Below are 15,617 nucleotides of genomic sequence, written 5' to 3'. Positions count from 1 at the left end.
TGTACTTATCGTCTGCAAAGCTATGTCGCGTGCTGCGGTATGCGGAGACACTAAAAGCACCATAGTAGAACACAGATGAAGCTTCTAAGTTGATGCAATAGCCAGTAAGAAGTAGTCCAATTCAAGTTTTAGGTATCGATTATTGACTTTTTAGCTGTCTTTGGTGCCTTGGACATGAGCTAGGACCTTAAGATTCTGCATAAAAGGAGGACTAGCAGCCCAGTTGCACGGGAGAATATGAAAGGTGTTCATATGTAGTAAAAACCTGAGACATCCGTCCTTTTTCGTCATTTGTTATCGAATCGACTTAAAGCCAGATCGTCACATTGGCCGCTCTTCTCTCTGAAACCGTTGTACTTATCGTCTGCAAAGCTATGTCGCGTGCTGCGGTATGCGGAGACACTAAAAGCACCATAGTAGAACACAGATGAAGCTTCTAAGTTGATGTAATAGCCAGTAAGAAATAGTACAATTCAAGTTTTAGGTATCGTTATTGACTTTTTAGCTGGCTTTGGTGCCTTGGACATGAGCTAGGACCTTAAGATTCTGCATGAAAGGAGGACTAGCAGCCGAGTTGCACGGGAGAATGTGACAACTGTTGATATGTAGTAAAAACCTGAGAAAACCGTCCGTTTTCGTCATTTGTTATCGAATCGACTTAAAGCCAGATCGTCACATTGGCCGCTCTTCTCTCTGAGACGGTTGTACTTATCGTCTGCAAAGCTATGTCGCGTGCTGCGGTATGCGGAGACACTAAAAGCACCATAGTAGAACACAGACGAAGCTTCTAAGTTGATGTAATAGCCAGTAAGAAGTAGTCCAATTCAAGTTTTAGGTATCGATTATTGACTTTTTAGCTGGCTTTGGTGCCTTGGACATGAGCTAGGACCTTAAGATTCTGCAAAAAAGGCGGACTAGCAGCCGAGTTGCACGGGACAATGTGACAAGTGTTCATATGTAGTAAAAACCTGAGAAATCCGTCCGTTTTCGTCATTTGTTATCGAATCGACTTAAAGCCAGATCGTCACATTGGCCGCTCTTCTCTCTGAAACGGTTGTACTTATCGTCTGCAAAGCTATGTCGCGTGCTGCGGTGTGCGGAGGCACTAAAAGCACCATAGTAGAACACAGATGAAGCTTCTAAGATGATGTAATAGAAAGTAATAAGTTGTACAATTCAAGTTTTAGGTATTGATTATTGACTTTTTAGCTGGCTTTGGTGCCTTGGACATGAGCTAGGACCTTAAGATTCTTCATGAAAGGAGGAGTAGCAGCCGAGTTGCACGGGAGAATGTGAAAAGTGTTCATATGTAGTAAAAACCTGAGAAATCCGTCCGTTTTCGTGATTTGTTATCGAATCGACTTAAAGCCAGATCGTCACATTGGTTGCTCTTCTCTCTGAAACGGTTGTACTTATCGTCTGCAAAGCTATGTCGCGTGCTGCGGTATGCGGAGACACTAAAAGCACCATAGTAGAACACAGATGAAGCTTCTAAGTTGATGTAATAGCCAGTAAGAAGTAGTCCAATTCAAGTTTTAGGTATCGATTATTGACTTTTTAGCTGTCTTTGGTGCCTTGGACATGAGCTAGGACCTTAAGATTCTGCATAAAAGGAGGACTAGCAGCCCAGTTGCACGGGAGAATATGAAAGGTGTTCATATGTAGTAAAAACCTGAGACATCCGTCCTTTTTCCTCATTTGTTATCGAATCGACTTAAAGCCAGATCGTCACATTGTCCGCTCTTCTCTCTGAAACCGTTGTACTTATCGTCTGCAAAGCTATGTCGCGTGCTGCGGTATGCGGAGACACTAAAAGCACCATAGTAGAACACAGATGAAGCTTCTAAGTTGATGTAATAGCCAGTAAGAAATAGTACAATTCAAGTTTTAGGTATCGTTATTGACTTTTTAGCTGGCTTTGGTGCCTTGGACATGAGCTAGGACCTTAAGATTCTGCATGAAAGGAGGACTAGCAGCCGGGTTGCACGGGAGAATGTGAAAACTGTTGATATGTAGTAAAAACCTGAGAAAACCGTCCGTTTTCGTCATTTGTTATCGAATCGACTTAAAGCCAGATCGTCACATTGGCCGCTCTTCTCTCTGAGACGGTTGTACTTATCGTCTGCAAAGCTATGTCGCGTGCTGCGCTATGCAGAGACACTAAAAGCACCATAGTAGAACACAGATAAAGCTTCTAAGTTGATGTAATAGCCAGTATTAAGTAGTACAATTCAAGTTTTAGGTACCGGTTATTGACTTTTTAGCTGGCTTTGGTGCCTTGGACATGAGCTAGGACCTTAAAATTCTGCATGAAAGGAGGACTAGCAGCCGAGTTGCACGGGAGAATGTAAAAGTGTTCAAATCTAGTAAAAACCTGAGAAACCCGTCCGTTTTCGTCATTTGTTATCGAATCGACTTAAAGCCAGATCGTCACATTGGCCGCTCTTCTCTCTGAAACGGTTGTACTTACCGTCTGCAGAGCTATGTCGCGTGCTGCGGTATGCAGAGACACTAAAAGCACCATAGTAGAACACAGATGATACTTCCAAGTTGATGTAATAGCCAGTAAGAAGTAGTAAAACTCAAGTTTTAGGTACTGATTATTGACTCTTTAGCTGGCTTTGGTGCTTTGGACATGAGCTAGGACCTTAAGATTCTGCATGAAAGGAGGACTAGCAGCCGAGTTACACGGGAGAATGTGAAAAGTGTCCATATGTAGTAAAAACCTGAGAAATCCGTTCGTTTTCGTCATTTGTTATCGAATCGACTTAAAGCCAGATGGTCACATTGGCCGCTCTTCTCTCTGAAACGGTTGTACTTACCGTCTGCAGAGCTATGTCGCGTGCTGCGGTATGCAGAGACACTAAAAGCACCATAGTAGAACACAGATGATACTTCCAAGTTAATGTAATAGCCAGTAAGAAATAGTAAAATTCAACTTTTAGGTACAGATTATTGACTTTTTAGCTGGCTTTCATGCCTTGGACATGAGCTAGGACCTTAAGATTCTGCATGAAAGGAGGACTAGCAGCCTAATTGCACGGGAGAATGTGAAAAGTGTTCATATAGAGTAAAAACCTGAGAAATCCGTTCGTTTTCGTCATTTGTTATCGAATAGACTTAAAGCCAAATCATAACATTGGCCGCTCTTCTCTCTGAAACGGTTGTACTTATTGTGTGCAAAGCTATGTCGCGTACTGCGGTATTCGGAGACACTAAATGCACCATAGTAGAACACAGATGAAGCTTCTAAGATGATGCAATAGGCAGTAAGAAATAGTACAATTCAAGTTTTAGGAATCGGTTATTGACTTTTTACCCTTGTTTGTTTACTTGGACATGAGCTAGCACCTTAAGATTCTGCATGAAAGGAGGACTAGCAGCCGAGTTGCACGGGAGAATGTGTAAAGTGTTCATATGTAGTAAAAACCTGAGAAATCCGTTCGTTTTCGTCATTTGTTATCAAATCGACTTAAAGCCAGATGGTCACATTGGCCGCTCTTCTCTCTGAAACGGTTGTACTTATCGTCTGCAAAACTATGTCGCGTGCTGCGGTATGCGGAGACACGAAAGTCATCATAGTAGAACACAGATGAAGCTTCTAAGTTGATGTAATAGCCAGTAAGAACTAGTACAATTCAAGTTTTAGGTATCGATTATTGACTTTTTAGCTGGCTTTGGTGCCTTGGACATGAGCTAGGACCTTAAGATTCTGCATGAAAGGAGGACTAGCTGCCTAATTGCACGGGAGAATGTGAAAAGTGTTAATATAGAGTAAAAACCTGAGAAATCCGTTCGTTTTCGTCATTTGTTATCGAATCGACTTAACGCCAGATGGTCACATTGGCCGCTCTTCTCTCTGAAACGGTTGTACTTACCGTCTGCAGAGCTATGTCGCGTGCTGCGGTATGCAGAGACACTAAAAGCACCATAGTAGAACACAGATGATACTTCCAAGTTGATGTAATAGCCAGTAAGAAGTAGTAAAACTCAAGTTTTAGGTACTGATTATTGACTCTTTAGCTGGCTTTGGTGCCTTGGACATGAGCTAGGACCTTAAGATTCTGCATGAAAGGAGGACTAGCAGCCGAGTTACACGGGAGAATGTGAAAAGTGTTCATATGTAGTAAAAACCTGAGAAATCCGTTCGTTTTCGTCATTTGTTATCGAATCGACTTAAAGCCAGGTGGTCACATTGGCCGCTCTTCTCTCTGAAACGGTTGTACTTACCGTCTGCAGAGCTATGTCGCGTGCTGCGGTATGCAGAGACACTAAAACCACCATAGTAGAACACAGATGATACTTCCAAGTTAATGTAATAGCCAGTAAGAAATAGTAAAATTCAACTTTTAGGTACAGATAATTGACTTTTCAGCTGGCTTTGGTGCCTTGGACATGAGCTAGGACCTTAAGATTCTGCATGAAAGGAGGACTAGCAGCCTAATTGCACGGGAGAATGTGAAAAGTGTTCATATAGAGTAAAAACCTGAGAAATCCGTTCGTTTTCGTCATTTGTTATCGAATCGACTTAAAGCCAAATCGTCACATTGGCCGCTCTTCTCTCTGAAACGGTTGTACTTATCGTCTGCAAAGCTATGTCGCGTACTGCGGTATTCGGAGACACTAAAAGCACCATAGTAGAACACAGATGAAGCTTCTAAGGTGATGTAATAGGCAGTAAGAAATAGTACAATTCAAGTTTTAGGAATCGGTTATTGACTTTTTACCCTTGTTTGGTGACTTGGACATGAGCTAGCACCTTAAGATTCTGCATGAAAGGAGGACTAGCAGCCGAGTTGCACGGGAGAATGTGTAAAGTGTTCATATGTAGTAAAAACCTGAGAAATCCCTTCGTTTTCGTCATTTGTTATCGAATCGACTTAAAGCCAGATGGTCACATTGGCCGCTCTTCTCTCTGAAACTTTTGTACTTACCGTCTGCAGAGCTATGTCGCGTGCTGCGGTATGCAGAGACACTAAAAGCACCATTGTAGAACACAGATGATACTTCCAAGTTGATGTAATAGCCAGTAAGAAGTAGTAAAATTCAACTTTTATGTACTGATTATTGACTTTTTAGCTGGCTTTGGTGCCTTGGACATGAGCTAGGACCTTAAGATTCTGCATGAAAGGAGGACTAGCAGCCGAGTTGCACGGGAGAATGTGAAAAGTGTTCATATGTAGTAAAAACCTGAGAAATCCGTCCGTTTTCGTCATTTGTTATCGAATCGACTTAAAGCCAGATCGTCACATTGGCCGCTCTTCTCTCTGAAACGGTTGTACTGATCGTCTGCAAAACTATGTCGCGTGCTGCGGTATGCGGAGACACGAAAATCATCATAGTAGAACACAGATGAAGCTTCTAAGTTGATGTAATAGCCAGTAAGAACTAGTACAATTCAAGTTTTAGTTATCGATTATTGACTTTTTAGCTGGCTTTGGTGCCTTGGACATGAGCTAGGACCTTAAGATTCTGCATGAAAGGAGGACTAGCTGCCTAATTGCACGGGAGAATGTGAAAAGTGTTAATATAGAGTAAAAACCTGAGAAATCCGTTCGTTTTCTTCATTTGTTATCCAATCGACTTAAAGCCAGATGGTCACGTTGGCCGCTCATCTCTCTGAAACGGTTGTACTTACCGTCTGCAGAGCTATGTCGCGTGCTGCGGTATGCAGAGACACTAAAAGCACCATAGTAGAACACAGATGATACTTCCAAGTTGATGTAATAGCCAGTAAGAAGTAGTAAAATTCAAGTTTTAGGTACTGATTATTGACTTTTTAGCTGGCTTTGGTGCCTTGGACATGAGCTAGGACCTTAAGATTCTGCATAAAAGGAGGACTAGCAGCCGAGTTGCACGGGAGAATGTGAAAAGTGTTCATATGTAGTAAAAACCTGAGAAATCCGTTCGTTTTCGTCATTTTTTATCGAATCGACTTAAAGCCAGATGGTCACATTGGCCGCTCTTCTCTCTGAAACGGTTGTACTTACCGTCTGCAGAGCTATGTCGCGTGCTGCGGTATGCAGAGACACTAAAAGCACCATAGTAGAACACAGATCATACTTCCAAGTTAATGTAATAGCCAGTAAGAAATAGTAAAATTCAACTTTTAGGTACTGATTATTGACTTTTTAGCTGGCTTTGGTGCCTTGGACATGAGCTAGGACCTTAAGATTCTGCATGAAAGGAGGACTAGCAGCCTAATTGCACGGGAGAATGTGAAAAGTGTTCATATAGAGTAAAAACCTGAGAAATCCGTTCGTTTTCGTCATTTGTTATCGAATCGACTTAAAGCCAAATCGTCACATTGGCCGCTCTTCTCTCTGAAACGGTTGTACTTATCGTCTGCAAAGCTATGTCGCGTACTGCGGTATTCGGAGACACTAAAAGCACCATAGTAGAACACAGATGAAGCTTCTAAGATGATGTAATAGGCAGTAAGAAATAGTACAATTCAAGTTTTAGGAATCGGTTATTGTCTTTTTACCCTTGTTTGGTGACTTGGACATGAGCTAGCACCTTAAGATTCTGCATGAAAGGAGGACTAGCAGCCGAGTTGCACGGGAGAATGTGTAAAGTGTTCATATCTAGTAAAAACCTGAGAAATCCGTTCGTTTTCGTCATTTGTTATCGAATCGACCTAAAGCCAGATGGTCACATTGGCCGCTCTTCTCTCTGAAACGGTTGTACTTACCGTCTGCAGAGCTATGTCGCGTGCTGCGGTATGCAGAGACACTAAAAGCACCATTGTAGAACACAGATGATACCTCCAAGTTGATGTAATAGCCAGTAAGAAGTAGTAAAATTCAATTTTTATGTACTGATTATTGACTTCTTAGTTGGCTTTGGTGCCTTGGACATGAGCTATTACCTTAAGATTCTGCATGAAAGGAGGACTAGCAGCCGAGTTGCACGGGATAATGTGAAAAGTGTTCATATGTAGTAAAAACCTGAGAAATCCGTCCGTTTTCGTCATTTGTTATCGAATCGACTTAAAGCCCGATCGTCACATTGGCCGCTCTTCTCTCTGAAACGGTTGTACTTATCGTCTGCAATGCTATGTCGCGTGCTGCGGTATGCGGAGACACTAAAATCTCCATAGTAGAACACAGATGAAGCTTCTAAGTTGATGTAATAGCCAGTAAGAAGTAGTACAATTCAAGTTTTAGGTATCGATTATTGACTTCTTAGTTGGCTTTGGTGCCTTGGACATGAGCTATTACCTTAAGATTCTGCATGAAAGTAGGACTAGCAGCCGAGTTGCACGGGAGAATGTGAAAAGTGTTCATATGTAGTAAAAACCTGAGAAATCCGTCCGTTTTCGTCATTTGTTATCGAATCGACTTAAAGCCCGATCGTCACATTGGCCGCTCTTCTCTCTGAAACGGTTGTACTTATCGTCTGCAATTCTATGTCGCGTGCTGCGGTATGCGGAGACACTAAAATCTCCATAGTAGAACACAGATGAAGCTTCTAAGTTGATGTAATAGCCAGTAAGAAGTAGTACAATTCAAGTTTTAGGTATTGATTATTGAATTTTTAGCTGGCTTTGGTGCCTTGGACATGAGCTAGGACCTTAAGATTCTGCATGAAAGGAGGACTAGCAGCCGAGTTGCACGGGAGAATGTGAAAAGTGTTCAAATAGAGTAAAAACCTGAGAAATCCGTCCGTTTTCGTCATTTTTATCGAATCGACTTAAAGCCAAATCGTCACATTGGCCGCTCTTCTCTCTGAAACGGTTGTACTTATCGTCTTCAGAGCTACGTCGCGTGCTGCGGTATGCAGAGACACTAAAAGCACCATAGTAGAACACAGATGACACTTCCAAGTTGATGTAATAGCCAGTAAGAAGTAGTACAATTCAAGTTTTAGGAACCGGTTATTGACTTTTTACCCTTGTTTGGTGCCTTGGACATGAGCGAGGAACTTAAGATTTTACATGCAGGAGGACTAGCAGCCGAGTTGCACGGGAGAATGTGTAAAGTGTTCATTTGTAGTAAAAACCTGAGAAATCCGTTCGTTTTCGTCATTTGTTATCGAATCGACTTAGAGCCAGATCGTCACATTTTCCGCTCTTCTCTCTGAAACGGTTGCACTTATCGTCTGCAGAGCTATGTCGCGTGCTGCGGTATGCAGAGACACTAAAAGCACCATAGTAGAACACAGATGACACTTCCAAGTTGATGTAATAGCCAGTAAGAAGTAGTACAATTCAAGTTTTAGTTACTGATTATAGACTTTTTAGCTGGCTTTGGTAGATGCGGACCTCGGGGAGGATCAGTTTGGATTCCGTCGAAATGTTGGAACACGTGAGGCAATACTGACCTTACGACTTATCTTAGAAGAAAGATTAAGAAAAGGCAAACCTACGTTTCTAGCATTTGTAGACTTAGAGAAAGCTTTTGACAATGTTGACTGGAATACTCTTTTTCAAATTCTAAAGGTGGCAGGGATAAAATACAGGGAGCGAAAGGCTATTTACAATTTGTACAGAAACCAGATGGCAGTTATAAGAGTCGAGGGGCATGAAAGGGAAGCAGTGGTTGGGAAAGGAGTGAGACAGGGTTGTAGCCTCTCCCCGATGTTATTCAATCTGTATATTGAGCAAGCAGTAAAGGAAACAAAAGAAAAATTTGGAGTAGGTATTAAAATTCATGGAGACGAAATAAAAACTTTGAGGTTCGCCGATGACATTGTAATTCTGTCAGAGACGGCAAAGGACTTGGAAGAGCAGTTGAACGGAATGGACAGTGTCTTGAAAGGAGGATATAAGATGAACATCAACAAAAGCAAAACGAGGATAATGGAATGTAGTCAAATTAAATCGGGTGATGCTGAGGGAATTAGATTAGGAAATGAGACACTTAAAGTAGTAAAGGAGTTTTGCTATTTAGGAAGTAAAATAACTGATGATGGTCGAAGTAGAGAGGATATAAAATGTAGACTGGCAATGGCAAGGAAAGCGTTTCTGAAGAAGAGAAATTTGTTAACATCGAATATAGATTTAAGTGTCAGGAAGTCATTTCTGAAAATATTTGTTTGGAGTGTAGCCATGTATGGAAGTGAAACATGGACGATAACTAGTTTGGACAAGAAGAGAATAGAAGCTTTCGAAATGTGGTGCTACAGAAGAATACTGAAGATAAGGTGGATAGATCACGTAACTAATGAGGAGGTATTGAATAGGATTGGGGAGAAGAGAAGTTTGTGGCACAACTTGACTAGAAGAAGGGATCGGTTGGTAGGACATGTTTTGAGGCATCAAGGGATCACAAATTTAGCATTGGAGGGCAGTGTGGAGGGTACAAATCGTAGAGGGAGACCGAGAGATGAGTACACTAAGCAGATTCAGAAGGATGTAGGTTGCAGTAGGAACTGGGAGATGAAGAAGCTTGCACAGGATAGAGTAGCATGGAGAGCTGCATCAAACCAGTCTCAGGACTGAAGACCACAACAACAACAACAACAGCTGGCTTTGGTGCCTTGGACATGAGCTAGGACCTTAAGATTCTGCATGAAAGGAGGACTAGCAGCCGAGTTGCCCAGGAGAATGTGAAAAGTGTTCATATGTAGTAAAAACCTGAAAAATCCGTCCGTTTTCGTCATTTGTTATCGAATCGACTTAAAGCCAGATCGTCACATTGGCCGCTCTTCTCTCCGAAACGGTTGTACTTATCGTCTGCAAAGCTATGTCGCATGCTGCGGTATGCGGAGACACTAAAAGCACCATAGTAGAACACCGATGAAGCTTCTAAGTTGATGTAATAGCCAGTAAGAAGTAGTAGAATTCAAGTTTTTGGTATCGATTATTGACTTTTATGTTGGCTTTGGTACCTTGGACATGAGCTAGGACCTTAAGATTCTGCATGAAAGGAGGACTAGCAGCCGAGTTGCACAGGAGAATGTGAAATGTGTTCATATGTAGTAAAAACCTGAGAAATCCGTCCGTTTTCGTCATTTGTTATCGAATCGACTTAAAGCCAAATCGTCACATTGGCCGCTCTTCTCTCTGAAACGGTTGTACTTATCGTCTGCAAAGCTATGTCGCGTGCTGCGGTATGCGGGGACACTAAAATCACCATAGTAGAACACAGATGAAGCTTCTAAGTTGATGTAATAGCCAGTAAGAAGTAGTACAATTCAAGTTTTAGGTATCGATTATTGACTTCTTAGTTGGCTTTGGTGCCTTGGACATGAGCTATTACCTTAAGATTCTGCATGAAAGGAGGACTAGCAGCCGAGTTGCATGGGAGAATGTGAAAAGTGTTCATATGTAGTAAAAACCTGAGAAATCCGTCCGTTTTCGTCATTTGTTATCGAATCGACTTAAAGCCCGATCGTCACATTGGCCGCTCTTCTCTCTGAAACGGTTGTACTTATCGTCTGCAATGCTATGTTGCGTGCTGCGGTATGCGGAGACACTAAAATCTCCATAGTAGAACACAGATGAAGCTTCTAAGTTGATGTAATAGCCAGTAAGAAGTAGTACAATTCAAGTTTTAGGTACCGATTAATGAATTTTTATGTGGCTTTGGTGCCTTGGATAATGAGCTAGGACCTTAAGATTCTGCATGAAAGGAGGACTAGCAGCCGAGTTGCACGGGAGAATGTGAAAAGTGTTCAAATAGAGTAAAAACCTGAGAAATCCGTCCGTTTTCATCATTTTTATCGAATCGACTTAAAGCCAAATCGTCACATTGGCCGCTCTTCTCTCTGAAACGGTTGTACTTATCGTCTGCAGAGCTACGTCGCGTGCTGCGGTATGCAGAGACACTAAAAGCACCATAGTAGAACACAGATGACACTTCCAAGTTGAAGTAATAGCCAGTAAGAAGTAGTACAATTCAAGTTTTAGTTACTAATTATTGACTTTTTAGCTGGCTTTGGTGCCTTGGACATGAGGTAGGACCTTAAGATTCTGCATGAAAGGAGGAGTAGCAGCCGAGTTGCCCAGGAGAATGTGAAAAGTGGTCATATGTAGTACAAACCTGAGAAATCCGTCCGTTTTCGTCATTTGTTATCGAATCGACTTAAAGCCTGATTGTCACATTGGCCGCTCTTCTCTCTGAAACGGTTGTACTTATCGTCTGCAAAGCTGTGTCGCGTGCTGCGGTATGCGGAGAAACTAAAAGCACCATAGTAGAACACAGATGAAGCTTCTAAGTTGATGTAATAGCCAGTAAGAAGTAGTACAATTCAAGTTTTAGGTATTGATTATTGACTTTTTAGCTGGCTTTGGTGCCTTGGACATGAGCTAGGACCTTAAGATTCTGCATGAAAGGAGGACTAGCAGCCGCGTTGCACGGGAGAATGTGAAAAGTGTTCATATGTAGTAAAAACCAACCTGAGAAATCCGTCCGTTTTCGTCATTTGTTATCGAATCGACTTAAAGCCAGATTGTCACCTTGGCCGCTCTTCTCTCTGAAACGGTTGTACTTATCGTCTGCAAAGCTATGTCGCGAGCTGCGGTATGCGGAGACACTAAAAGCACCATAATAGAACACATATGAAACTTCTAAGATGATGTAATAGCCAGTAAGAAGTAGTACAATTCAAGTTTTAGGTACCGATTATTTACTTTTTAGCTGGCTTTGGTGCCTTGGAGATGAGCTAGGACCTTAAGATTCTGCATTAAAGGAGGACTAGCAGCCGAGTTGCACGGGAGAATGTGAAAAGTGTTCATATGTAGTAAAAACCTGAGAAATCCGTCCGTTTTCGTCATTTGTTATCGAATCGACTTAAAGCCAGATCGTCAAATTGGCCGCTCTTCTCTCGGAAACGGTTGTACTTATCGTCTGCAGAGCTGTGTCGCGTACTGCGGTATGCAGAGACACTAAAAGCTCCATAGTAGAACACAGATGACACTTCCAAGTTGATGTAATAGCCAGTAAGAAGTAGTACAATTCAAGTTGTAGTTACTGATTATTGACTTTTTAGCTGGCTTTGGTGCCTTGGACATGAGCTAGGACCTTAAGATTCTGCATGAAAGGAGGACTAGCAGCCGAGTTGCCATGGAGAATGTGAAAAGTGTTAATATGTAGTAAAAACCTGAGAAATCCGTCCGTTTTCGTCATTTGTTATCGAATCGACTTAAAGCCAGATCGTCACATTGGCCGCTCTTGTCTCCGAAACGGTTGTACTTATCGTCTGCAAAGCTATGTCGCATGCTGCGGTATGCGGAGACACTAAAAGCACCATAGTAGAACACATATGAAGCTTCTAAGATGATGTAATAGCCAGTAAGAAGTAGTACAATTCAAGTTTTAGGTATCGATTATTGACTTTTTAGCTGGCTTTGATGCCTTGGACATGAGCTAGGACCTTAAGATTCTCCATGAAAGGAGGACTAGCAGCCGAGTTGCACGGGAGAATTTGAAAAGTGTTCATATGTAGTAAAAACCTGAGAAATCCGTCCGTTTTCGTCATTTGTTATCGAATCGACTTAAAGCCAGATCGTCACATTGGCCGCTCTTCTCTCTGAAACGGTTGTACTTATCGTCTGCAAAGCTATGTCGCGTACTGCGGTATTCGGAGACACTAAAAGCACCATAGTAGAACACAGATGTAGCTTCTAAGATGATGTAATAGCCAGTAAGAAATAGTACCATTCAAGTTTTAGGAATCGGTTATTGACTTTTTACCCTTGTTTGGTGCCTTGGACATGAGCTAGGAACTTAAGAATTTACATGCAGGAGGACTAGCAGACGAGTTGCACGGGAGAATGTGTAAAGTGTTCATATGTAGTAAAAACCTGAGAAATCCGTTCGTTTTCGTCATTTGTTATCGAATCGACTTAAAGCCAGATCGTCACATTGGCCGCTCTTCTCTCTGAAACGGTTGTACTTATCGTCTGCAAAGCTATGTCGCGTGCTGCGGCATGCGGGGACACTAAAATCACCATAGTGGAACACACATGAAGCTTCTAAGTTGATGTAATAGCCAGTAAGAAGTAGTACAATTTAAGTTTTAGTTATCGATTATTGACTTTTTAGCTGGCTTTGATACCTTGGACATGAGCTAGGACCTTAATATTCTGCATGAAAGGAGGACTAGCAGCCAAGTTGCTCGGGAGAATTTGAAAAGTGTTCATATGTAGTAAAAACCTGAGAAATCCGTCCGTTTTCGTCAATTGCTATCGAATCGACTTAAAGCCAGATCGTCACATTGGCCGCTCTCCTCTCTGAAACGGTTGTACTTATCGTCTGCAAAGCTATGTCGCGTGCTGCGGTATGCGGAGACACTAAAAGCACCATAGTGGAACACAGATGAAGCTTCTAAGTTGATGTAATAGCCAGTAAGAAGTAGTACAATTCAAGTTTTAGGTATCGATTATTGACTTTTTAGCTGGCTTTGACGCCTTGGACATCAGCTAGGACCTTAAGATTCTGCATGAAAGGAGGACTAGCATCCGAGTTGCACGGGAGAATTTGAAAAGTGTTCATATGTAGTAAAAACCTGAGAAATCCGTCCGTTTACGTCATTTGTTATCGAATCGACTTAACGCCTGATTGTCACATTGGCCGCTCTTCTCTCTGAAACGGTTGTACTTATCGTCTGCAAAGCTGTGTCACGTGCTGCGGTATGCGGAGAAACTAAAAGCACCATAGTAGAACACTGATGAAGCTTCTAAGTTGATGTAATAGCCAATAAGAAGTAGTACAATTCACGTTTTAGGTATCGATTATTGACTTTTTAGCTGGCTTTGGTGCCTTGGTCATGAGCTAGGACCTTAAGATTCTGCATGAAAGGAGGACTAACAGCCGAGTTGCACGGGAGAATTTGAAAAGTGTTCATATGTAGTAAAAACCTGAGAAATCCGTCCGTTTTGGTCATTTGTTATCGAATCGACTTAAAGCCAAATCGTCACATTGGCCGCTCTTCTCTCTGAAACGGTTGTACTTATCGTCTGTAAAGCTATGTCGCGTGCTGCGGTATGCGGGGACACTAAAATCACCATACTAGAACACAGATGAAGCTTCAAAGTTGATGTAATAGCCAGTAAGAAGTAGTACAATTCAAGTTTTAGGTATCGATTTTTGACTTCTTAGTTGGCTTTGGTGCCTTGGAAATGAGCTATTACCTTAAGATTCTGCATGAAAGGAGGTCTAGCAGCCGAGTTGCACGGGAGAATGTGAAAAGTGTTCATATGTAGTAAAAACCTGAGAAATCCGTCCGGTTTCGTCATTTGTTATCGAATCGACTTAAAGCCAGATCGTCACATTGGCCGCTCTTCCCTCCGAAACGGTTGTACATATCGTCTGCAAAGCTATGTCGCATGCTGCGGTATGCGGAGACACTAAAAGCACTATAGTAGAACACCGATGAAGCTTCTAAGTTGATGTAATAGCCAGTAAGGTGTAGTACAATTCAAGTTTTAGCTTCTGATTATTGACTTTTTAGCTGGCTTTGGTGCCTTGGACATGAGCTATTACCTTAAGATTCTGCATGAAAGGAGGACTAGCAGCCGAGTTGCACGGGAGAATGTGAAAAGTGTTCAAATAGAGTAAAAACCTGAGAAATCCGTCCGTTTTCGTCATTTTTATCGAATCGAATTAAAGCCAAATCGTCACATTGGCCGCTCTGCTCTCTGCAACCGGTTGTACTTATCGTCTGCAAAGCTATGTCGCGTACTGCGGTATTCGGAGACACTAAAAGCACCATAGTAGAACACAGATGTAGCTTCTAAGATGATGTAATAGCCAGTAAGAAATAGTACCATTCAAGTTTTAGGAATCGGTTACTGACTTTTTACCCTTGTTTGGTGCCTTGGACATGAGCTACGAACTTAAGATTTTACATGCAGGAGGACTAGCAGACGAGTTGCACGGGAGAATGTGTAAAGTGTTCATATGTAGTAAAAACCTGAGAAATCCGTTCGTTTTCGTCATTTGTTATTGAATCGACTTAAAGCCAGATCGTCACATTGGCCGCTCTTCTCTCTGAAACGGTTGTACTTATCGTCTGCAAAGCTATGTCGCGTGCTGCGGCATGCGGGGACACTAAAATCACCATAGTGGAACACAGATGAAGCTTCTAAGTTGATGTAATAGCCAGTAAGAAGTAGTACAATTCAAGTTTTAGTTATCGATGATTGACTTTTTAGCTGGCTTTGATGCTTTGGACATGAGCTAGGACCTTAATATTCTGCATGAAAGGAGGACTAGCAGCCAAGTTGCACGGGAGAATTTGAAAAGTGTTCATATGTAGTAAAAACCTGAGAAATCCGTCTGTTTTCGTCATTTGTTATCGAATCGACTTAAAGCTAGATTGTCACATTGGCCGCTCTTCACTCAGAAACGGTTGTACTTATCGTCTGCAATGCTGTGTCGCGTGCTGCGCTATGCGGAGACACTAAAAGCACCATAGTAGAACACAGATGAAGCTTCTAAGTTGATGTAATAGCCAGTAAGAAGTAGTACAATTCAAGTTTTAGGTATCGATTATTGACTTTTTAGCTGGCTTTGGTGCCTTGGACATGATCTATAATTTATGATTCTGCATGAAAGGAGTACTAGCAGCCGAGTTGCACGGGAGAATTTGAAAAGTGTTCATATGTAGTAAAAACCTGAGAAATCCGTTCGTTTTCGTCATTTGTTATCGAATCGACTTAAAGCCAG

Source organism: Schistocerca gregaria, unplaced genomic scaffold (assembly GCF_023897955.1).
Source record: "Schistocerca gregaria isolate iqSchGreg1 unplaced genomic scaffold, iqSchGreg1.2 ptg000199l, whole genome shotgun sequence".
NCBI lineage: Eukaryota > Metazoa > Arthropoda > Insecta > Orthoptera > Acrididae > Schistocerca > Schistocerca gregaria.
This window is presented reverse-complemented; position numbering follows the sequence as displayed.